Consider the following 23,287-nt stretch of genomic DNA (forward strand, 5'->3'; position numbering starts at 1 on the left):
TATAGAGAGAAACCACCGTTTCCCTAGAAATTAGCTATGTTAAACAGAGATACAAACTTTGACGAGATTAGGGAAGTTTTCAAAAATCTAACGATTAACCTACCCTTTCTCGAAGCAATTAAAAAATTATCTCACCATGCTAAGTTTCTCAAAGAGTTGTGCACTAAAAGGCGTAAGACTAATATTCATAAAGATGCCTTTCTAACTGAACAATTTCTAACTTTAACAGAACATAATGGAATTGTAAAGTACAAGGACCCTGGTCGTCCTACGGTACAATGCACTTTAGGGGATTCCCACACGACGACCGCTTTACTAGACCTGGGGGCGAGTGTTAACTTACTCCTGTATTATCTATACAAAATAATAGGTCTACAAGAGATGCAACCTACTAAAATGACATTGCAATTAGCGGATCGATCTATTAAGTACCCTAAGGGTGTGGTTGAAAATGTGCTTGTTAAGGTCCAGGATGTCTACTATCCTACTGATTTTGTTATCCTCGATACAGAAGTCACTAACGACTCTGTTCCAATCATTTTAGGGCTTCTTTTCTTGGCAATTGCCAACGCGCTCATAAACTGCCGCGATGGTTCGATGTCCTTGTCTTTTGGCCATCTTTCTGTTGAGGTAAATGTTTTTAAAATGATGAAACAGTTACCAGATTCGTCTATAGATGGGGAGGTTAGCATGATCGAGAGCTTAGCTCAAGATTATTTTAATAACACGTTTCTAGAAAACCAAATGCATAAATTCCTGTCTTTTGGAAGTTTAGATTTCACTGATGACTCCTACTTAGAGGAAGTCAACACCATCTTCGAGTCTACCCCTATCGTAGATCCTTCTGTTGCTCCATCTACAGAGTTTGAAGACCTACTGCCTAAATAAGTATTCATTACTCAAGATGAGGACCCCCCAGAAGCATTTATCAATATTCCTTCCACCCCAGTGCTTAAACCTCTTCCTCCTGAGTTAAAGTATATTCAACTTGATCCGGATGGTAGTCATCCGATAATAATATCTTCTCTGTTATCTAAAGAGGAAGAGACACATTTGATCAGGGTGATTGGGGAACATTGTTCTGCGATTGGTTGGTCCCTAGCTAACATTAAGGGAATTAACCCTAATCTATGCACTCATCGTATCCATTTAGAGGATAACACAAAGACTTCTTGCAAACCTCAGTGTTATTTGAACCCTGCCATGAATAAAGTGGTTAGGGAAGAAGTCTTACGGTTACTCGATGCAGGTATCATATACCCAATCTCTGATAGCGAATGGGTAAGTCCTATTCACGTAGTTCCTAAGAAATCAGGGATTACCATGATACGTAATGCCAAGGGTGAATATGTTGCCACGCATAGTCCTATAAAATAGAGGATCTGTATTGATTACAGACGTTTAAATGTCATGACATGAAATGATTATTTTCCTTTACCATTTATAAATCAATGCTTGAACGTCTAGCTAGTCATGCTTTTTATTGCTTTTTGGATGACTACTCTGGCTATTTCCAAATTATTATTGATATAGATAACCAAGAAAAGACTACCTTCACATGTCCTTTTGGAACATATGCCTATAAACGAATGCCTTTTGGCCTTTGTAATGCTCCTAGTACCTTCCAGCGGTGTATGTTTCATATATTTAGTGACATTGTAGAGCGTTTTATGGAAGTATTCATGGGTGATTTTTCTATCTATGGAGACTCTTTCACTGACTGCTTGTCTAAGGTTTTGACACGGTGTGAAGAGAAGAGTCTGGTTTTAAATTGGGAAAAATGTCATTTCATGGTAAAAAAAGGCATAGTACTAGGTCACATTGTATCTAGTGATGGCATCAAAGTAGATAAGGCCAAACTAGATAAGATAACGACTCTACCTATACCACGGACTGTCCGTGATATTAGAGCCTTTCTAGGCTATGCAGGTTTGTATAGATGCTTTATCAAAGATTTTTCAAAAGTAGCTAGGCCGTTAACTAATCTGCTCTTAAAGGATGCCATCTTTGATTTTAATTTTAACTGTAAATAGGCTTTTGAAACTTTAAAAGCCGCCTTAACTTCTGCACCCATTATATAGCCTCCCGATTGGTCTAAACCTTTCGAACTCATGTGTGATGCTAGTGATTATGCAGTTGGTGTTGTCTTGGGACAAAAACTAGATAATAAGTCCACTGTTATTTATTATTGTAATAAAACTCTAAACGATGCTCAAAGGAATTATACAACTACTGAAAAAGGAATTCTTAGCTGTTGTTTATGCTTTAGATAAGTTTCGTCCTTATTTGATTGGTTCTAAGACTCTAGTTTACACGGATCATGCAAGGGAACCTTCTCACAAAGAAGGATGCTAAGCAGAGATTAATCCGATGGATTCTTCTCCTGCAAGAATTCACATTAGAAATAAAGGACAAACGAGGGGTCAAAAATGTAGTTGCCGACCACTTATCTAGACTTACAAACGACGATGATAGTGATTCTGAGTCCATATCAGACTCTTTTCCTGATGAGCATCTGTATGCTATTTTTTCTGCACCATGGTATGCTGACATTGTAAATTATTTAGCATATGATGTTATTCCTTATGATTGGTCAAAAAATGAACGTAAGAAGTTCTTGGCCAGAGTTAAGCTATACAACTGGGATGAGCCCTACCTTTCCAAGTATTGTGCGGATCAGATTATTCGTCGTTGTATTCCCCAATGGGAATATAATGAGGTTCTCTCATTCTGCCATGAGAAAGAATGTGGTGGCCATTTTAGTGGTATGAAAATAGCTGCTAAAATTCTTCAATGTGGGTTTTATTGGCCTACTCTCTTTAAAGATGCCGAGGTGCATTGCAAGACGTGCATTCGTTGCTAACAACTTGGGTGAATCACGAAGCATAATATGATGCCATTAAATCCAATCATAGTGGTAGAAATTTTTGACGTATGGGGCATTGATTTCATGGGTCCCTTTCCAGTTTCCCACGGTTTCAATTATATTCTAGTTGTCGTGGACTACGTGTCTAAATGGATAGAGGTCATGGCTTGCCGTAGCAATGACCGTAAGACAGTTGTGTTTTTTGTTAAAGAGTATATTTTCTGTCGATTTGGCATTCCCAAAGCCATCATTAGTGATGGTGGAACACATTTTTGCAACAGAGTTGTTGCATCTCTCATGAAAAAGTATGGAGTTATACATAAGGTAGCAACTCCATATCATCCACAAACTAGCGGACAAGTAGAATTTTCTAATAGGGAAATCAAAAAGATATTAGAAACAACTGTAAATCCCGATAGGAAAGATTGGTCAAAGCGTCTATCTGATGCCTTATGGGCATATAGGACTGCTTTCAAAACTCCTATAGGTATGTCTCCCTTTAGACTTGTATTTGGGAAACCTTGTCATTTGCCCGTTGAATTGGAGCACCACGCTATGTGGGCTATAAAAAGCCTTAACTTCAATTTTGATGAGGCGGGTGTCAAGCGCAAGTTGCAATTGAATGAGCTTGAAGAAATCCCTAGCGATTCTTTTGATCTCGCGAAGGATTATAAAGCTAACATGAAACGTGTTCATGATAAGCAAATATTGCACAAAGAGTTTGTGGGGTGTTCGTTTCCGTCCCGGATTGTTCAACTTGCCATTTGTGTTGCTTAGACCGTTTAATCGTATTTTGACTCGGGTTGACATGATCTATTAATTTTAGAGTTCATTTGTTCGCATAACTTACATCATGCACGCACTTCGAGGCATTTTCCATATTCTTATATGTCATCCACGGTTGGAATAGAATGTTTTCTGGATCATTGGATTGGAAATTCTCTCCTGATCATTTTCATATCTCATTTGCAAAAATTGGATCGGTAACGAAGTGGCAATTTTAGTTTGAAGTTGCACTAAAAATCAAATTTGTTTTTTTTTTGGGAATTGAATTGGGCTTGGGCCCTAGCCCATAGTACAACCCAAGAACGCATCGCATTCTTCTTCTTCATCTTCCCACTTCCGCCATTAACAACTTTCAAACCCTAACATAGAAAAAAAAAAGAAAAAAAAAGAAACCTCAATACACCCACGCCCAAGTTCATTCCCAAAACATATTTTCTTCTCCAAATCATTCCCCCTCCAATTTCCACCACCAAAAATGATAAGAGCCCAAAACTGTAGTTTTAACCCTGTAACAGTCATACTTTTAGACCAATTATGTGAGTAATAATTAAGAGTTAATACTGATTACCTGTTTTTATACATTTCCGGCTTCAAAGTCAATTATGTGCAGAAATGTACCACTTTGATGAGATAAAGGAGCAATGGTTGGTTGCTAAGGAGTTCTGTGATTAAAGGCCAAGATTCAAGAAGACAAAGCCTTTCTAAAGCCCGGTCAAAGCTAAAAAGTCAAAGTTAACGCGGGCAGAAACAGCACACAAAGTCAGCAAAACTTCCAAAGGCCGTATCTTTGGATGTAGACCTCGGAATTGGGCCTACCTTATGTCAAAACGACCGGCTCGGAAAAAGCTTTCCAATGGTCTAAACCTTGACCCAATCAGAGGAGCAAAAGTGGACAAAAAGTCTGTTGAAGCCAACTGCAGCTGAAGAGGCCTTCTTGGACTGAAAGAATTGGGTTTTGGGCCTGATTCTCTGGCCCAAAACATGGCTCCAAGCCCATGCACGATTTTTGATCTGAAACATATAAAAACAAAAGCTTAGCTCTTTATTAATGGTAGATAGTTAGGTTAAAAAATAAATTAGGTTAGGATAAGAAAAGTAGTTATTAAACCTTAGTTCTATATCTAGTTTTAGATTAATTAATTAGTTTTTATTCTTGCCTTAAATTCAGTATTAAATTATTGTTATTGCTATTCATTAGATAAATAAAGTTAATTAGTTCTCCATAATCTAGTTTCATTTTCATTTATTTATTAGCTTAAATCCTTAGATTTACTTAGGTATCTAGTTTTGAATTGAGTTTAAACAAGTAAAGTTCAAATCTTTATATCATGTCTTGTTCGAATTTGATTGGGAATGATAGCGTGATGATTCTTGGCTAAACCTCCATTAGAGGGGGTTGAGAAGCCTTGATGAAAGATTGATTCGTGTTAATGTTGAATAGTCGTAATTTTCTTTCCACTTTAGAAATGATTAGTTCACCATGAGAATGGGTGTAATTGTTCACATGCTAGTTATGAATTGGTAGAAATACCATGTGTAATTAGGGATTAGGAATAACTGCATTGTTCTCATGGGCGATTCAATTCGGATTGACGATTATTCGTCGTTAGTGGATTAAGTTGAGCTAAGGTGGAATCAATCCCCCTCTAACTTCTTATCATAGAATCAACGTAGTATTCCCATAGTTGTTTAAATAGTCGACTAGTTTCATCTTGTGGGTAGTTGCATCGTAGTCTAGTTATCATTTCGTAAATCTCTCATTAGACTTAGAGTAGAGTAATTAGACTAGATAACACAGCATGCGGAAGGACTAGGAGTGGAACGAACTTCCTACTCCACTATATCTGTTCAATAGATCGAGAGTAGAACAATCTTTGATAAATTTAAGAAACGTAATTTAAGTTTTAGTTTACTTACGTTTTGAGTTTTATCGTTCATTTCGTAGGTAAACTTTATCTTTTTACTTTTATCAAATGGCGCCACTGCCATCTTAGTTTCACTTTCGCATTGTTTTCGTAGTATAAGTACTCTTCTTAAAGTCCCATTTCACCCACCCACCCTTGTTCGATTCTAACTGTGGTTGTCTTTTTCAGCATTAAACTTCCTCGAAAAAAAAAAAATTGCACGGAGCGCACCTGCGCTAAAGTTACTAGTAGTTGAAGCCGACCACGCCAAAACCGAAGCGCCGACCCGCGACTCAAAACTTTGTAACTTCGAAGTTTACCTTTGGCGAATTCTACGCCAAAGTGAGCTCACCCGCGCCCTGAGCTGCATTTTGCCGGATTTCCACAAGTTTGATTCGAACTTCGATTTTTCAAGTTTTTCAGTGTTCTAACTTGTTATATACACTGAACACGCGTAAACAAGACGCAATTCATAAGCGAAGCAAGGACGCAATTAGGTATTCCTTTCTTCCACACCTCACATCTCCTGTTAGAGGTTTATACTAGTATATCCGGATTGTTTGGAGTGTTGACGTGTTTAGCTAAGTTTTGTCTTAGCTTTGTATGAGATTAAGGTCTGGTCGAACAAAAACACCGAACGCAATTACACGACAACGTCAACAAACATAGTCTATCTAGTATACCACCCACTACACCTCTAGCTACTATTTCACACACACCACCTGATATAATACCTGAAGAAGGAGAGACTCCTTTCTCTGACTTCTACAAAGCCTTGAGTGATAGCCCAAATCTTGCATCGTTCTAGCGGACCGATGGGGATTTCGAATCCCCCAAATATTTTTAATTTGTTACCCGTTTTTCATGGTTTAGACCATGAAAAACCTTATCAGCACATGAGTAGGATTGAACAAGTCCTAACAACATTCCACCATCCTACGGTTGGTGCGGAACAAATTAAACTGAGGGTATTCCCTTTCACCTTAGCCAAGAAGGCGGCGTCTTGGTTAACTGCCCAAGGGCCTAATTCTGTGGACTCGTGGGCTAAACTTGTTCAGCTGTTTATGGAACATTTTTACCCACCCATAAAGACGGATGATGCTTTCCAAGATTCATTTCTTTCGACAAAATCCTCATGAATCATTTTCAGAGGCTTGGAATCGTTTCACCGATCTCCTTATAGAGTGTCCACATCATAACCTAGCGAAAGACACGTTAGGTCGTGCCTTTTTCAAAGGACTTCTACACCACCATAAAGAAGTCCTTGACATAATGAATGGGGGTAGTTTCTTAAGTAAAGGAGCCTCGGAGGCTTATAAATTTTTATAGGATCAAACTAAGCAAAATAACAACTGGGGGGGTAGTGACGATATCCACCGCTCCGCTAGTTCTTCTAATACAGTTAAGGCCGCCGGTATGTTTGAAATTAAACACGATCCCGAGCTTAAAACTCTAATCGAATCACTTACTAAAAAGGTAGAGGCCATTTCTGTTCAACAAAAGCCTATCCCCGTCATGAATGTAAATTCAAATCCATGTAGTTTCGGTTGGAGTCCTGAGCATCCCGACTCCCACTGTCCTATAGCCTATGAATAGGCTTGTTCCATTAATAGTGAACCTAACGCCCCTTGGAGACAAAATCCCAACTTCGGTTGGAGAAATAACCAACACGTCACACCTCTAGGGTACAATAATCAATATGTTAGGCCAACGCACAGTTATAACCAATCTCCACCATGACAAGGATAGGGTCAGGGTAATTATAATAATTATAACAATCAAGTGCAACCTCGACAAGGTCAAGGTAGTTATAATAATTATAATGCTAATAGAGGTATCGTTCCGGTAAATAATAACTATCAAAATCCGCCCATAAATAATTCACGTGAGATAGTTCCAGTCACACCACCCGTGACTACTACACCCACACAACCGGATCGTCTGGACACCTTCATACAAGTGAGCCAAAAACTTTTCCAAACCATGGCTCAATCTAACCAAAAGCTTCTACAATCCGTTAATAATTTAAGCCAACAGTTGGCCCAAGATAAAGCCCAACCCAAAGGTGTGTTTCCAGGTCACGCAATACATAATGCTAAAACAACAAACACAGCCTTTGAGGTAACCAATAATACTAGTAATGAATATGAAAATGTAGGTGAGCTAAATGCCATCACCACTATCCGTTCTGGCAGAGTGGTTGATAACAAAGTAACTATGCCTATAGTTACCCCACCAGTAGCCCCTACACCTGCTATTTTACTAGATACCGAAATAGAAACTGAAGAGCCTACCATTGTAGAGGTACCAGTTACAACACAACCTAAGAAACAGAAAGCCAAGGTTAAACATCTAGGTGATACATATGCTAAATATAGAGAGAAACCACCGTTTCCACAAAAAATAGCCATGTTAACTAGGGATACAAATTATGAGGAGATTAGGGACGTTTTCAAGAATCTAACTATAAACCTTCCCTTCCTCGAAGCTATTAAAAAGCTACCACACCATGCTAAGTTTCTTAAGGAGTTGTGTACTACTAGGCGTAAGACTAATATACCAAAAGACGCCTTTTAAAGTAACAATTCCCAACTCTATCCGAACATAATGGAATTGTTAAGTACAAGGACCCTAGTCGTCCCATCAGACAATGCACCTTAGGAGATTCCTATACGACGACCGCGTTATTAGACCTGGGGGCTAGTGTTAACTTACTCCCATTTTATTTGTATAGACAAATAGGTCTAGACGAGATGCAACCCACTAAAATGATGTTGAAATTAGCTGATCGGTCTATTAAGTATCCTAAGGGTGTGGTCGAAAATGTGCTGGTAAAAGTTCAGGATTTCTACTATCCGGCTGATTTTGTCATCCTCGATATAGAAGTCGCTAACGACTCTGTCCCGATCATCTTAGGGCGTCCTTTCCTGGCAACTGCCAATACCCTCATTAATTGTCGCGATGGTTCGATGTCCATGTCTTTTGGCCATCTTGTTGTTGAAGTAAATATTTTTAAAACGAAGACACATTTACCCGATTCGTTTATGGATGGAGAGGTTAGCATGATCGAGAGCTTCGCTCGAGATTATCTCAACAACACATTCCCTGATAATCATATGCCCAAATTTCTTTCCTTTGGAAGTTCAGACTCCAACATTTTCATCCCTACACTAGTCGATACATATATTATGGATGAGGACGAGATAGATTACTTTCTCAAATATATAGAGGACTACCATAGTAATGTGGATATGACCAATCTAGATGAGGAATTCGATTAGTTTCTTAGAGCAGGTGATGATTCACCCTATCAAGAACTACTTTGCATAACATCCACCTCGACTCCCCTCCTTCCACCCTTTCAAAGGAATCTTGAGTTTGCACTCGATCCTTTTGTTTCTCCTGTGCTTCATAATTTTTTAAATCCACCTAGTAAACAAATACTTCAGGAGGACAAACCATTTGACACCTTCATTTTCAGACTTGAGACAGTCCCTAACTACACCATGAATGAGTTTTGTGCTAAACCCACATCTTCATTTTTTCCATGATTTCCTTCTACAACTAATCCATATCCACCAGATCTTCCACAACCATTCACTTTTCCACACTTATTCACTAGGACACCATCTCGTTCAAAGATGAAAAAGAAGGTGCATGCTAGGTTACGTTATAGGTCTATCTAACTTCGCTTTCATTTCATTAGGTTGCATCATAGGAAATCTTGCTGCTTAATTGTGTTTGGGTATGTTTTTTGTGATATTTATTTATGGAATGATCCTCAACTATTTCGGTTGTTGATATATGATAAACTGCATGTTCATATATATGTTTAGATAAAGTCTCGAGTATCTGATTATAAACGACTCAATTTTTGTGTTTGGTGCATTCCTTTCATTTCCAGATATTGGTGAGTGCACCATTAAGGTAACCGGGCCCTCCCTATGGAGTGTGTGGCTGTAAGTACCGGATCCTAAGTCCACGTTTAACATAATTCACGTTTTCCACTCTTGCATGTTTTTCGGATTTTTGAGTCATGTTTCTCTATGGGGTGACTTGTTTAGGGATAGTATAGCTTGATGATTTTTATTTGTAGTTTTATTATTGTTAGTTATTTTAATGTAAGTTTTAATTCCGTAATTTGAATTTTGTAGTGAAATGTACTTTGAATGAAAAATTTAATATAATGTGGTTATTTTCATTGTGCGTGGTTGTTTAATATTGATCCCACCTTCCCAAATTGTTTGGGGGTGGTGTTATCTATTCCAGCATGATTTTTAAATGACCCTCATTTTTAGAAGTTATTTCGGAGTCAGGGTGAGAATATGGCCGATTAGGCATATCTATGAATAAATATCATGGTAGGATGAAATCTCGATAAAATAGGTAGGTTCTATCCTAAATTCAACCTAAAAGATACTAGGGTTGTTTAAGAATCAAGAATATGAGTTGTTTCCGTTTTCGGGTTTGGAAATTTTAGTATTTCCGAAAACAGCCGTAAAAACTTTTGGCAACTTTCCGATCCGTTTTAGCAACTTAAAACCTATATAAACTTCATTCATTCTACACTCACAACCCACATTACACCTAACTTCCATCACTCACCTTTCACTCCCACGTTTCCCACGTTTGTCTCATTTTTCAACCATCAGCACCTCGGAGTGCACCTCAAGGCTTGATGGAGCGCGCACCCTACGCCCTAGTCTCTCGTCGAAATTTTTCACCGAGGCACCTGCCAAAGGTGAGCGACTTCGGCAAACACTGGAACTCGAAAATCATCGAGCGCTTTTTGTGTCTAAGTGGAGCGCTCGCTACCGACCTCCGTAAACACAAAAATTTCTAGTTTTCTGTGGGTTGTTCCCAGATCATTTGCAGCTGTTCCAGAGCATCGTTTTGAGATGACATCCCCTACAATAATACCGGACCAGTCTTTCAAAGATTTGTTCCAAAACACTACTTATGGTGTTTGGTTTCGCGAGGCGATCACATACGTAGGCTGGGAACCGCTTATGGTAAGACCTGCTGAACTTTATTCTCCAACACTAGCATCTTATTTTTACGATAACTGCATTTTCTTTGAGAGACCAGATGGAGAACAAGTGTTCTCCATCAACATTGATGATGAACCAATGGAAATTACTAGGTTCTTGCTAGCATTTGTTCATGGACTTGCTATGCCCGCTGAAATACAAGACCCATGGTGCTATTGGGTAGATAATATGCACGTCTACACTTATGAGTTTTTGCATGAGTCGTATGGGGCAGGCATTTTCCGTATCGAGGACCAAGGGGAATATAACGTCGCCTTTGGTAGCCTGTCCATGAACATAGGAACTGTTATGTTTTGGATCATACTAAACATTTTAGGGGAATGGCGTTTTTCTTCTGTGAATGATGCCACTTGCAGCGTCTTCCTTGCTTTAGCCACGAGACGTATGTGCCATGACCTTCCCAGAACCTTGATGTCTAGTTTAGCTCGAGCCCATAGCATGAGGCATAAATACCGACTTATGCCTGTTCTAATTTCCCGTATTATGCTATGTTTCTTTCCTATTTTTTGTACACGTTTCACGGATTGGATTACGTTCGACACTGTATGACCCACCAATAGTATTATTCGATCTTTCAGTGTAATGACTTGGAAAGGGTGGAGGATACAACCTCATCAGGTTGCACCCTATACCCTATCAGACCAAGTGGTGCTTAATAGGTTAGCAATAATAGATGATAAATGGCGGGAAGCCTGGCAAATTATCATGGCATGGCAGGACGCGAAGGAACCTCACTTCTTTATAGAAGAAGAGGATGAGGAGGATGATGAATAAAGCGGGAGATAAGGTAAGTTTTAATTCTAGTTAGTGTCTGCTTATGTCCCAAGCAATTTGATTCTTGTTAACCCCATAATAGGTGGAACTCTTATAGAGTTGCGTCAGTTTTTTTATTTCCTATATTAGTATGTTCTAACCTTGTTTTGTAGACGTTCCAGAATTTTACGCGTTTCCATGGTATTTTTCTACCCTCATTATTCAAATGCTTTGAGGACAAAGCATGCTTCTTGTTTGGGGGGAGAAACACGTGTAATTAAGGCATCTGTTAGGATATAGATAGGTATAATGTGCACTTGTTTTCTAGTTAAAATTTAAAAAATTCAAAAATATAAATAAATAAGTTATGCAATACACTTAGAAATATTGGTATTGTTTTCTTTCTCTATGCTCTTAATAATCTAGAAGTCTCACGTAGCTTTTGCATTAGAATAATTGTTAGAAACTTAGGTTAATATGTAGGTAATAATCTTTGCATCTATCTATAAATATATTACATGACTATCTATGATTGTTAGCAGCAAGTTTTCTAGGCTAGAGTACTTATTCTACAAATCTTGTAAGAATATAGCCTAAAGCCTTATATGAGTGGAACATTTGAGAAATGACACAAGGGAGAAGTAAAATCCGGATAGAGAAATCACACATCCACTTGCTTGATCACTATGCCATATCCTAAGCTAGAATTTAGGCCCTCTTTGGATCGATATAGCCAGAAATTCAAACCTATGAATTATTTTCCGCTAGTCGCCCCTCTCAGCCTTTCTTTAGCCTTTCATAAACCACAAATCCTTTACCCTGTTACAAAACAAAACAAAATAAAAAATTCAACCTACCCAATTTAGATAAGTCTGAGAATAGAATGAGGAAGAAAGAAAGAAGAAAAACCTGTGTAAACAAAAGTTAGTTAATTGCTTCAAGAAAATAAAGAAAAGAAGTTTCCATCCAAAGAAAAGAAAAATAAAAATAGAAATAAAATAAAAACTCCAAAAAAATAGAATAAAAGGAGTCAAAATCAAAAAAGAAAAAAAAAAAAAAAATATATGGCTAAGGATGGAAACAAAGTGTAGAAGCAAAAGTAAATAACAAGGTTTTCTAGTTACATAATATGAAGACTCTATTATCTCGGACTTGTCCTTTTTGAATATCCATTTCCTTCCTTCTTAAACCATCTCCTAATCCCCGCAAACACCTAATAAAGACCTCTAGCTCAATTATGAATAGGTTAGTGTGATAGTAAGTGGCAGATGTGTTTGATCGACTCCGGCTTCCTTGTTGTCATTGAGATTGTAAGGTAAAGTGTGCCCACTGCACACTGGAGTAACGAAACTTGAGTGGAAAAATCAGAGTGTTGTATCTTGACTATTGACGCTATTCCGAGTTTCAGAAACAAACCTGCTAGGCATTTCATAGTATTACTCATTGTATATATGTTTATTGTAGATGATTGATTATTATGCATATATTAGCTTAGGTTTTGACTTGATTACTCTATATGCATTGCTAGTGAGAGGTATAGATAATTTAGAGCATGAATAAGGAAACAATAGTTTTATTTCTTTGTCGTTGTAGTATGGGTGAAGTTTGTGAGTACCTTCATTGGAAAACTGTCACGAGGCTATAACTCGTCCACTAGGGAATTCCAAGTGGTTTAAGGCCATGTTACATATGGTCAATGCAATCGCACTCAGTGAAACTAGAGTAGATAGAACTCCATTTTTGGTCACTTATTCTAATTTCTCATCTTTGCTTGAGGACAAGCAAAATGCTGTTTGGGGGTGGTTTGATAAGAGCCCAAAACTATAGTTTTAACCATGAATGATCATACTTTTAGACCAATTATGTGAGTAATCATTAAGAGTTAATACTGATTACGTGTTTTTATGCGTTACAGGCTTCAAAGTCAATTATGTGCAGAAATGTGCCACTTTGATGAGATAAAGGAGTAATGGTTGGTTGCTAAGGAGTTCTATGATTAAAGGCCAAGATTCAAGAAGACAAAGCCTTTCTAAATCCCAGTCAAAGCTGAAAAGTCAAAGTCAACGCGGGCAGAAACAACACACAAAGTCAGCAGAACTTCTGAAGGCCGTATCTTTGGACTCAGACCTCGGAATTGGGCCTACCTTATGTCAAAATGACCGGCTCGGAAATAGCTTTCCAATGGTCTAAGCCTTGACCCAATAAGAGGAGTAGAAGTGGACGAAAAGTCTGTTGAAACCAACTGCAGCTGAAGAGGCCTTTTTGGACTAAAAGAATTGGGTTTTGGGCCTGATTCTCTGGCCCAAAATATGGCTCCAAGCCCATGCATGATTTTTTGATCTGAAACATATAAAAACAAAAGCTTAGCTCTTTGTTAATGGTAGATAGTTAGGTTAGAAAATAAATTAGGTTAGGATAAGAAAAGTAGTCATTAAACCTTAGTTCTAGATCTAGTTTTAGATTAATTAATTAGTTTTTATTCTTGCCTTAAATTCAGTATTAAATTATTGTTATTGCTATTCATTAGATAAATAAAGTTAATTAGTTCTCCATAGTCTAGTTTCATTTTCATTTATTTATTAGCTTAAATCCTTAGATTTAATTATTTGTCATTATTAGTTTAATTCAATTATTGCATGAGTAGTTTTGAATTGAGTTTGAACAAGTAAAGTTCAAATCTTTATATCATGTCTTGTTCGAATTTGATTGGGAATGATAGCGTGATGATTCTCGGCTAAACCTCCATTAGAGGGGGTTGAGAAGCCTTGATGAAAGCTTGATTCGTGTTAATGTTGAATAGTCGTAATTTCCTTTCCACTCTAGAAATGATTAGTTCACCATGAGAATGGGTGTAATCGTTCACATGCTAGTTATGAATTGGTAGAAATGCCATGTGTAATTAGGGATTAGGAATAACCATATTGTTCGATGGAAGCGATTGATTCGGATTACGACGATTATGGCCGTTCGTTAGTGGATTAAGTTGAGCTAAGGTGGAATCAATCCCCCTCTAACTCCTTATCATAGAATCAACGTAGTATTCCCATAGTTGTTTAAATAGTCGACTAGTTGCATCTTGTGGGTAGTTGCATCGTAGTCTAGTTATCATTTTGTAAATCTCTCATTAGACTTAGAGTAGAGTAATTAGACTAGAAAACACAGCATGCGGAAGGACTAGGAGTGGAACGAACTTCCTACTCCACTATATCTGTTCAATAGATCGAGAGTAGAACAATCTTTGATAAATTTAAGAAACGTAATTTAAGTTTTAGTTTACTTACTTTTTGACTTTTATCGTTCATTTCGTAGGTAAACTTTATCTTTTTACTTTTATCAAAAAAGATCAGAAAAATTTGAAAAATTAACAAGAATTTGGAACTACCGCGCCACCACCATTGTTTTGTTAGTGAGGGAGTCTCAAACTCCATCCCCACATTCCATTTAAACCCCTAAATCTTTCTAAAATATTAATGGCTCAAAGACGTAGGATTTTGTCAGAGCACGCGTTTGCTGTCGACCACTTCACGCCGTTTTATGGTGACGAGATGGTTAGGAGAGATTGGAGTGGTTTGTGGTACTCGACTGACGATTTTTACCACAAAGATTTGGTCCAACAGTTTTATAGGACGAGGGAGTTATATGGGAATAAATTTTTTGTTAAGGTGGCTGGGAGGAGGAGAGAAGTATCTACTAGGTTGTTGGCTGAGATTTTAGGCATTCCGCCTAGTCGCCATCTCGATGCCACATTACAGGAATCCCAATTTACTGGGGTCGGGCCTTTGATGAACGCGACTGTTTTGGAAGGGAACTATAATGCGAGCTCGTATTAAGTTCGCCAGTCGTCTCTCAGAACCAACCAGCTGGCTGTAGTTCAGTGGATTAGTAGGAATGTCATAGGGAAGGAGAAAATCAATGACATCGGTTTGAACTGCCTTCACGTTCTATGGATACTCTAGGAGCAGAAGTATGAATTCTGTATTTTGGAGTTTTTGAGTAACATTATTAGGGGAGTTGGGAAGAGTATTGCACCTCTCCATATTTTGATAACGAAGATCATGATGACCTTGAGAGCGACTCCGACGTCTGATAGGATTTGCCTGAAAGAGCACAGAAATCCTCATATTTATATGGAGTGTATCCAAAAAATTTGGAGGTTGTCTGAAGAGATGGTAGTTGAAGAGGATGAGGAGGACACGAAATGTTTTGATTCCGATGCCTTGGAGAGGTGTAAGTCGGATGCAGAACGCATGACTGTGATTCATCATGGCATGCGTTCTCTCAATACTATTTGTGAAGACCTCCGGACTCGACATGCTACCATGCATCATAACTTCGAGACTCGTGCCCAGCGCGAGGATGAGCGTTGGGAACAGCTAAGGGCCGAGATGGAAGCTCAGCGCAAGTTTCGAGACGATATGATTGCACGTTTTCCAGCCCAGGCGGGTTCTTCTTCGGAGGAGGTTTCTGTGAGGAACGAGCATCGTGGCTGAAAGACAGATGGCTCTGGCCCATCGGGAGCTCAGGAGTCATCATTTTCCCATGTGCCTTCCACTACCAGCAACGAGTGGTTTAGGAATATTATGAGTTGATGATGTTTTGTATTTGCTTTTTATTTAGTTCGGATGTTAATTTATGAATTCCGTAGTTAAATTTGAATTTGTTTGTTAAATGTTGTTTGAATTTCAATTTTAATATAATATGGTTCTTTTCAAATTGTGCATTATTTTTATCGTTAATCCCACCTTCCCGAATTGTTTGGGGGTGGTATTATTTACTCTAGCATGATTTGTTATATGATCCTCAAGTTTAGAATTTGTTTTGGAGTGAGGGGTTGAGAATATTGCCGATATGGCCATACCTATAATTAGATGTTGTGATAGGATGAAATCTAAAAGAATTTAGAAGTTATTATTCTAAATTAAATCTAAAAGATATTAGGGTTGTTTTAGAATCAAGAATATTGGTTGTTTCCGTTTTCGGTTTTGGAAATTTTTGTTTCTGGCAATTGCTTTAAAGCTTTTTGGCAACTTCCCGATTGGTTTTAGCAACTTAAAACCTATAAAAACTTCAATCATTCTACACTCACAACCCATACTACACCTCACTTTCATCTCTCACCTTTCACTCCCACGTTTCCCAATTTTCTTCTCCATTTTAGCAACTCAATAGCTCGGAGCGCGCCTATGCCCCAATGGAGTGCCACCTGCACCCTAGGTACTGTCAGCCAAAATTTCATCAGAACGCGACCCGCACCCTACCAAGCCCAGAGCTGAGCGCGACTTGCGCCCAAAACACTGGAATTCCAGTTTTCATCCTGAGCGTGACCCGCGCCCATCCCAGGCAAAAAGTGAGTGCACCGTGCACCCAAGTGCTTGGAACTCGAAATTCACCAGAGCACGACCCGCGCCCAACCCAGGCATAGGTTGAGCGCACCCCGCGCCCTAACCCCGGTGGGCACGAAAAACTCCAATTTTTTGTGGGTTGTTCCTAGATCGTTGCAGCTGTTTTAGAGAGTAGTTTGTGATGACTTCTACTATAGTAATACTGGAGTAGTCTTTCGAACACTTATTGGGGAGCGAGACTTATAGACATTGGTTCCGTGAAAGGATCATGCAGTTCGGATGGAGGCATCTTCTGGTAAGTGAAGACGACTCGTATTCACCTAAGCTTACTAAATTTTTTTACAATAATGTTAAGTTCTATTGTAACCAGGATGGAGAACAAGAATTCTCCGTCACGGTTGATAACATACCACTAGAATTCAATAATTATGTGGTAACGTTAGTTTCGGAAATACCAATACCTGATCCTATTCACATGTGGGGATATATGACCGATAATTCATACCTCTATGACTATACATATTTCCATGAGTATTATGGGGGAGGGGTATTTCGTATAATGGACCAAAGGCATTACAACATAGCCCTTGGTAGCCTGTCCCTAAATGTAGGCACCACTATGTTATTCATATTGATGAATATTTTAGGGGATTGGCAGTTTACCCCTGCAAATAGTACCACTGGTGACGTTTTCCTTGCTTTTTTGCGTATTAGTGGCTAGTCTTTGCTTTTATCTTCTTATGAGCTTTGGGGTCGCCGATATGACATTCATGAGACCCACCGTATTAGTGGCTAGTCCATCGACATTAAGAGAGCCCAAAGCATGCTCGCGGCGGGCTTGACAAGTTATCATGGCAGTAGGAACCTCCTCTCTTTGGAGAGGGAAATGAGGATCTTAAGGTTAGTTTTTATGCCCAATCAATTTATTTTCATTAACCCCATATGCGGATCATGCTCAGAGTTTGTCTTTTTTTATTTTCTATATTAGTATGTTTAACCTTGTTTTGCAGATATTCCAGAATTTTACACGTTTCCATGGTATTTCTCTACCTTATTTATTTAAATACTTTGAGGACAAAGCATGCTTCTTGTTTGGGGGGGGGGGGGGGGATAGAAACACGTGTAATTAAGGCATCTGTTAGGATATAGATATGTATAATATGCACTTGTTTTCTAGTTAAAAAATTCAAAATTTTTAAAAATATTAATAAAAAGTTTATACTATACACTTAGGAATATTGGTATTGTTTTCTTTCTCTAGGCCCTTGATAATCTAGAAATCTCACGTAGCTTTTGCATTAGAATAGTTTTTAGAAACTTAGGCTAATATGTAGGTAATAATCCTTGCATCTATCTATAAATATGTTACATGAGTCTCTATGATTGTTGGCAGTAAGTTTCTGAAATATAGGCTAGAGTACTTATTCTACAAATCCTGTGAGAATATAGCCTAAAGCCTTATATGAGTGAACATTTGAGAAATGACACAAGGAAGAAGTAAAATCCGGATAGAAAAATCACACATCCACTTGCTTGATCACTATACCATATCCTAAGCGAGATTTTAGTCCCTCTTTGGATCGAAATAGCCAGAAATTCAAACCTATGAATTATTTTCCGCTAGTCGCCCCTCTGAGCCTTTCTTTAGCCTTTCATAAACTGCAAATCCTTTACCCTGTTACAAAACAAAACAAAATAAAAAAAAGTCAACCTACCCAATTCTTTGAATAAGTCTGAGAATAGAGATGAAGAATAGAAAAAAGAAAGACCTTTGAAATCAAGAATTTGTTAGTCAATTCAGATGAGAAAAGTAAGTTTCCATCCAAAAAAAAAGAAAAGAAAATAAAGAGTTAGAACTCCAAAATAGAATCAAGGAGTCAAAAGCCAAAGAAAAAGAAAAAAAATATGGCTAAGGATGGAAACAAAGTGTAGAAGCAAAAGTAAAGAAGAAGGGTTTATCTAGTTACATAATATGAAGCCTCTATTATCTCAGACTTGTCTTTTTTGAATATCCATTTCCTTCCATCTTAAACCATCTCCTAATCCCCGCAACACCTAATAAAGACCTTTAGCTCAATTAGGAATAAGTTAGTGTGATAGTAAGTGGCAGATGTGTTTGATTGACTTCGGCTTCCTTGTGTGTCATTGAGATTGTAAGCTAAAGTGTGTCCACTGCACACAAGAGTAGCAAAACTTGAGCGGAAAAATCAGAGTGGTTTTTGTCTTGACATTTATGTGAGGACCTACATCAGGACGTTATTCCGAGTTTTCATAAACGAACCTGCTAGTGCATTTCATAGTATTACTCATTGTATATATGTTTAATCATAAATGATTGATTATTATGCATATATTAGCTTAGGTTTCGACTTGATTATTCTTTATTCATTGCTAGTGAGATATATAGATAATTGGGAGCATAAATAAGGAAACAATAGTTTTATTTCTTAATCATTGTAGTATAGATGAAGTTTGTGAGTAACTTCACTAGAAAACTCTCACAAGGCTATAACTCGTCCACTAGGGAATTCCTAGTGGTTTAAGGCCTTGTTGCATATGGTTAATGCAATCGCACTCGGCGAAACGAGATTAGTTAGAACTCTATTTTTGGTCACTTATGCTAATTTCTCATATTTGCTTGAGGACAAGCAAAATGCTGTTTGGGGATGGTTTCATAAAAGCCCAAAATTGTAGTTTTAACCCCTTAACAACAATACCTTTAGACCAATTATACGAGTAATAAATAAGAGTTAATGCTAATTATGTGCTTTTATGTATTTCAAGCATTGAAGTCTACTATATGCAGAAATGTGCCACTTTGGCGATATAAAGGAACAAGGGTTAGTTGCTAAGAAGTTCTGTGATTAAAGCCCAAGATTCAAGGACAAAAAGCCTTTGTAAAGCCCGGTCAAAAGCTGAAAAGTCAGAGTCAACGCTGGCAGAAACAACACACAAAAGTCAGCAGAACTTCCGAAGACTATATCTTTGGACTGAAACTTCAGAATTGGGTCTACCTTATGTCAAACCGACCAGCTCGGAAAGAGCTTTCCAATGGTCTAAGCCTTGTCCCAATTAGAGGAGCATAAGTGGACGAAAAGCCTGCTGAAGTAAGATCCAGCTGGAAAGGGCCCTGTGGACTGAAGAGATTGGGGTTTGGGCTCGATTTTCCGGTCGAAAACATGGATCCTCAGCCCATGCACGAAAATGTGGATCTGGTCTCCTCTATTTCCACACACAAGACTTAGCTCTTAAGAATCAATTAGCTGAGGATAGAAAGTAGCCATTAGAGAATAAGCTAGATCTAGTTTTGAGTTTTTGAATTAGTTAATTAATTAGTTTTCATTCCATTAATTAGTTTCATTTCTTGTTTTAGATTAGTTATTGGAATCATTGTTATTCATTCATTAGATAAATAAAATAGTTAGTTCTTGATAATTTCGATTTTGTTATTTAAATTTGCTTAGATCTAATTTCAATTCTTGTTTGTTAATGATTTCTTAGTTGTTAATTTAGATTTCAATTATTGTTTAGTTGAATTTAATAAAGTTAGAATCTTTATATTATGTCTTATTCAATTTCGATTGGAAATGAGAGCATAATGATTCTAGGCTAAACCTCCATTAGAGGGGGTTGAAGAAGCCTTGATGAAGCTTGATTGTTGTTAACTTAGAAATCGTCGTGATAATCTATTCAATTCTAAAAAGTGAATAGTTCACCATGAGAATGGATTTGGTTGCTTCACATGCTAGTTATTAATTGGTAGAGATTACCTTGTATAATTAGGGATTAAAAATACCATTTTGATATGCGAAAGTTTGGAAATTTGGATCACGACGAATCTTTGTTAGTTGATTAAGTCGAGTTAAGGTGGAATCAATCCCCCCTAATTCATTATCATATAGTATCAATTTAACATTTCCATAGTTGAATTAGCATATCTTGTTATTTGAATTTGCATCGTAGTATAATCCCACCATTACTCTCATTAGACTTTGGATAGATTTGCAATATTAGAAAACATTGAATGCTAAAGAACTAGGAGTGGAACGAATCTTCTATTCCAACTCTATTTCAATAGTATCGAGAGTAGAAATCTTTGATAAGAACTGTCTTCGTAAAAGAAATAGTTTTACTTGCATTTTGAAATTCATCATTTTATTCGTAAGTAGAGTTATATTCAATTTTATCGTTTTATCAGAAATAAAGAATTTTTTTGAAAATTTGTACAAGTTTGAGTCTTTTAATGTCAGATTCTCGAGACAAATAAAGAGGTGGAGGCAAAAGATAGAATTAAATAGAGAATAGTATCACTTTGGGTTACTCTATTTGTTTAATTCTCGTTCGGAGACGCCTCGTTTTTTTTTTAGTTGGTTTTCCCAAGAAAAAGATATCTCTAACCATATAGAGGTTTTGACAAAAAGATAAAATTATAAGTGAATTCGGTATCATTTTGGCTACTCCGGGGCATACAATTTTCATTTTTATATCTTATAGTTTTGAAAACTATGGAGAGATGTTTTAAGATACTCGTGCTCAAAAGTCATGATTTTAACGCTAATTTTTGAAAACAAACCATAATAGGTAATCTTAGGCAACTTTTGTGTCGGCTCTGGGGCTAACCCAATCTAGACAGACAGAGTTTCAGCTATGCGAGTTGGGGGATTTACTGCGCAAGACATGGAATGTCCTGACCCGTGCGTATAACACGATGATATAGGCGACCCTTAATAAGCAAAACTAATCTTAAATTGCCCCTAGATTGCGTTGTTCTAGGGGTTGGTCTGTAAAGAATCCATTGTCCGTTTTGTTTTTAAAATCATATAACTATTGATGTATCGAGAATCTTGAATTAATAGAACAGGGAAAAAACTATTTTGAAAAAGAAATGTAAAATAAAGAAAAGAAAATTGTATACTCGCTCCATAGGGTCACACTTACTCAAATGACAAGTAAAAAGTGTTTTACAAAGAATATACGAGATATACGTGTACTAAGGCTCTAACAATTACAACCACACACTCCAAATGGAGGGTCTGGTTACCTTATTAATGTATTCCCTTTAAGAAAAAGATGGAAGGAGAAGGAGAATGAATACATCATGGAAAAGATGATTTAATCCTTGTAGATAGGAATGCTCATGATAGAAGTTTTAGCGCTCCAGCTTCATTCACATTACTTGTTGTTTCAAAGGCTGTGTTTGTTAGTTTAGGATTTAGGATTGCTTGTCTTGGGAACACATCTTTCTGAGTTTTGTCTTGGACTAACAAGTTTAGAGATTGTTGCATGGATGTTAGGATTTGAATTTCTTATTGCATGACCGATAACATTATTTCTGTGGGTTTATCTGTTTGGATAGTAGTTGGTGTAACTGGAACTAGGTCTCTTTGGTTGTTGATAGGTGGGTTTTGGTAGTTCTGGTAAAACTTGGATGGAATCAATGCTCTGTTATGATTGTTATAGGTACGTTGTCCATGTCTGAATGTATTTGGTGGTTTGATGTGGTTGTTGAAACCTGGAGGTGGTTAGTTTTGTGGATTATTAGTCTATGCAAAATTAGGGTGTTGCCTCTATGGTGCTTTTGATATATTGAATGAATAGACTTCTTTTAGTTGAAGTGTTGATAGGTTTGTGATCAAAGGATAGGTGATATCTATATGATTTAAGCTTAAATAGAAATTCCATGGTGAGATATTTATATTCATGACAGGATGAGGAGTTTGGTCTTTTTGTTTGGTTGCGAGGGCATCTATCTTTCTTGTGAGGGTTTCAATTAAAGTTTTGATTTCTCGATCCGATTTCACCTCCAAAATACCACTAGACTTAGATGTACTAGGTTGGATTGTTCTGGAATTGTTTATATCGCCCCAATAGGTACTCTTTTCAGCTTGGTTTTCAAGAAAGGTTAAAGTTTTGGTTGCACCTCTATCCAAAAGATTACCATTACTCATGATGTGAAGGGTTACATTGTGTTCTTGGAGAAGACCTTTGAAGAAACATTAGACAAGAGTGGATTTTTCTAGTTTATGGTGAGGACATTAATGGAGTAGGTTAGAGAATCTATCTTATGCTTCGGAATATGTCTCACTTGGACTCTATCTGAAGAAATGTATCTTACTTCTTATTTCTTCTGTTTTCTTTGGTGGAAAGTACTTTTTCATGAAGGAGAACACAACCTTTTCCCATGTATCGAAGGAATCGGGCTTCTGAGAAATAAGCCATGCGTGACAATTACCAGCTAGAGTGAAAGGGAGAACACAACATTTTCCCATGTATCGAAGGAATCAGGCTTCTGAGAAAGAAGCCATGTGTGACTCTTACCAGCTAAAGTGAAAAGAAACACTCGTAGCTTCACTTGATCGTCGGTGACGCCCGGATGGTGGAAGGTATTACATATTTCATGTATCCGGCGTAGATGTTCGTACGGTAACTCATGTTCAAACCCGTGAAAGATTGGTAGAAGATTGAACACGTTTGGTGGAATTCGAAAATCGCTCGTGAGTAGTGTGAGTCGTATACAAGATGGATATCCATCTTGCAACGATGTATAGAAGTTGGAGAGGGTCTCTTCAACTTGCATGACTTCGT

The sequence above is a fragment of the Coptis chinensis genome, chromosome 6 (assembly GCF_015680905.1).
Source record: "Coptis chinensis isolate HL-2020 chromosome 6, ASM1568090v1, whole genome shotgun sequence".
Classification (NCBI taxonomy): domain Eukaryota; kingdom Viridiplantae; phylum Streptophyta; class Magnoliopsida; order Ranunculales; family Ranunculaceae; genus Coptis; species Coptis chinensis.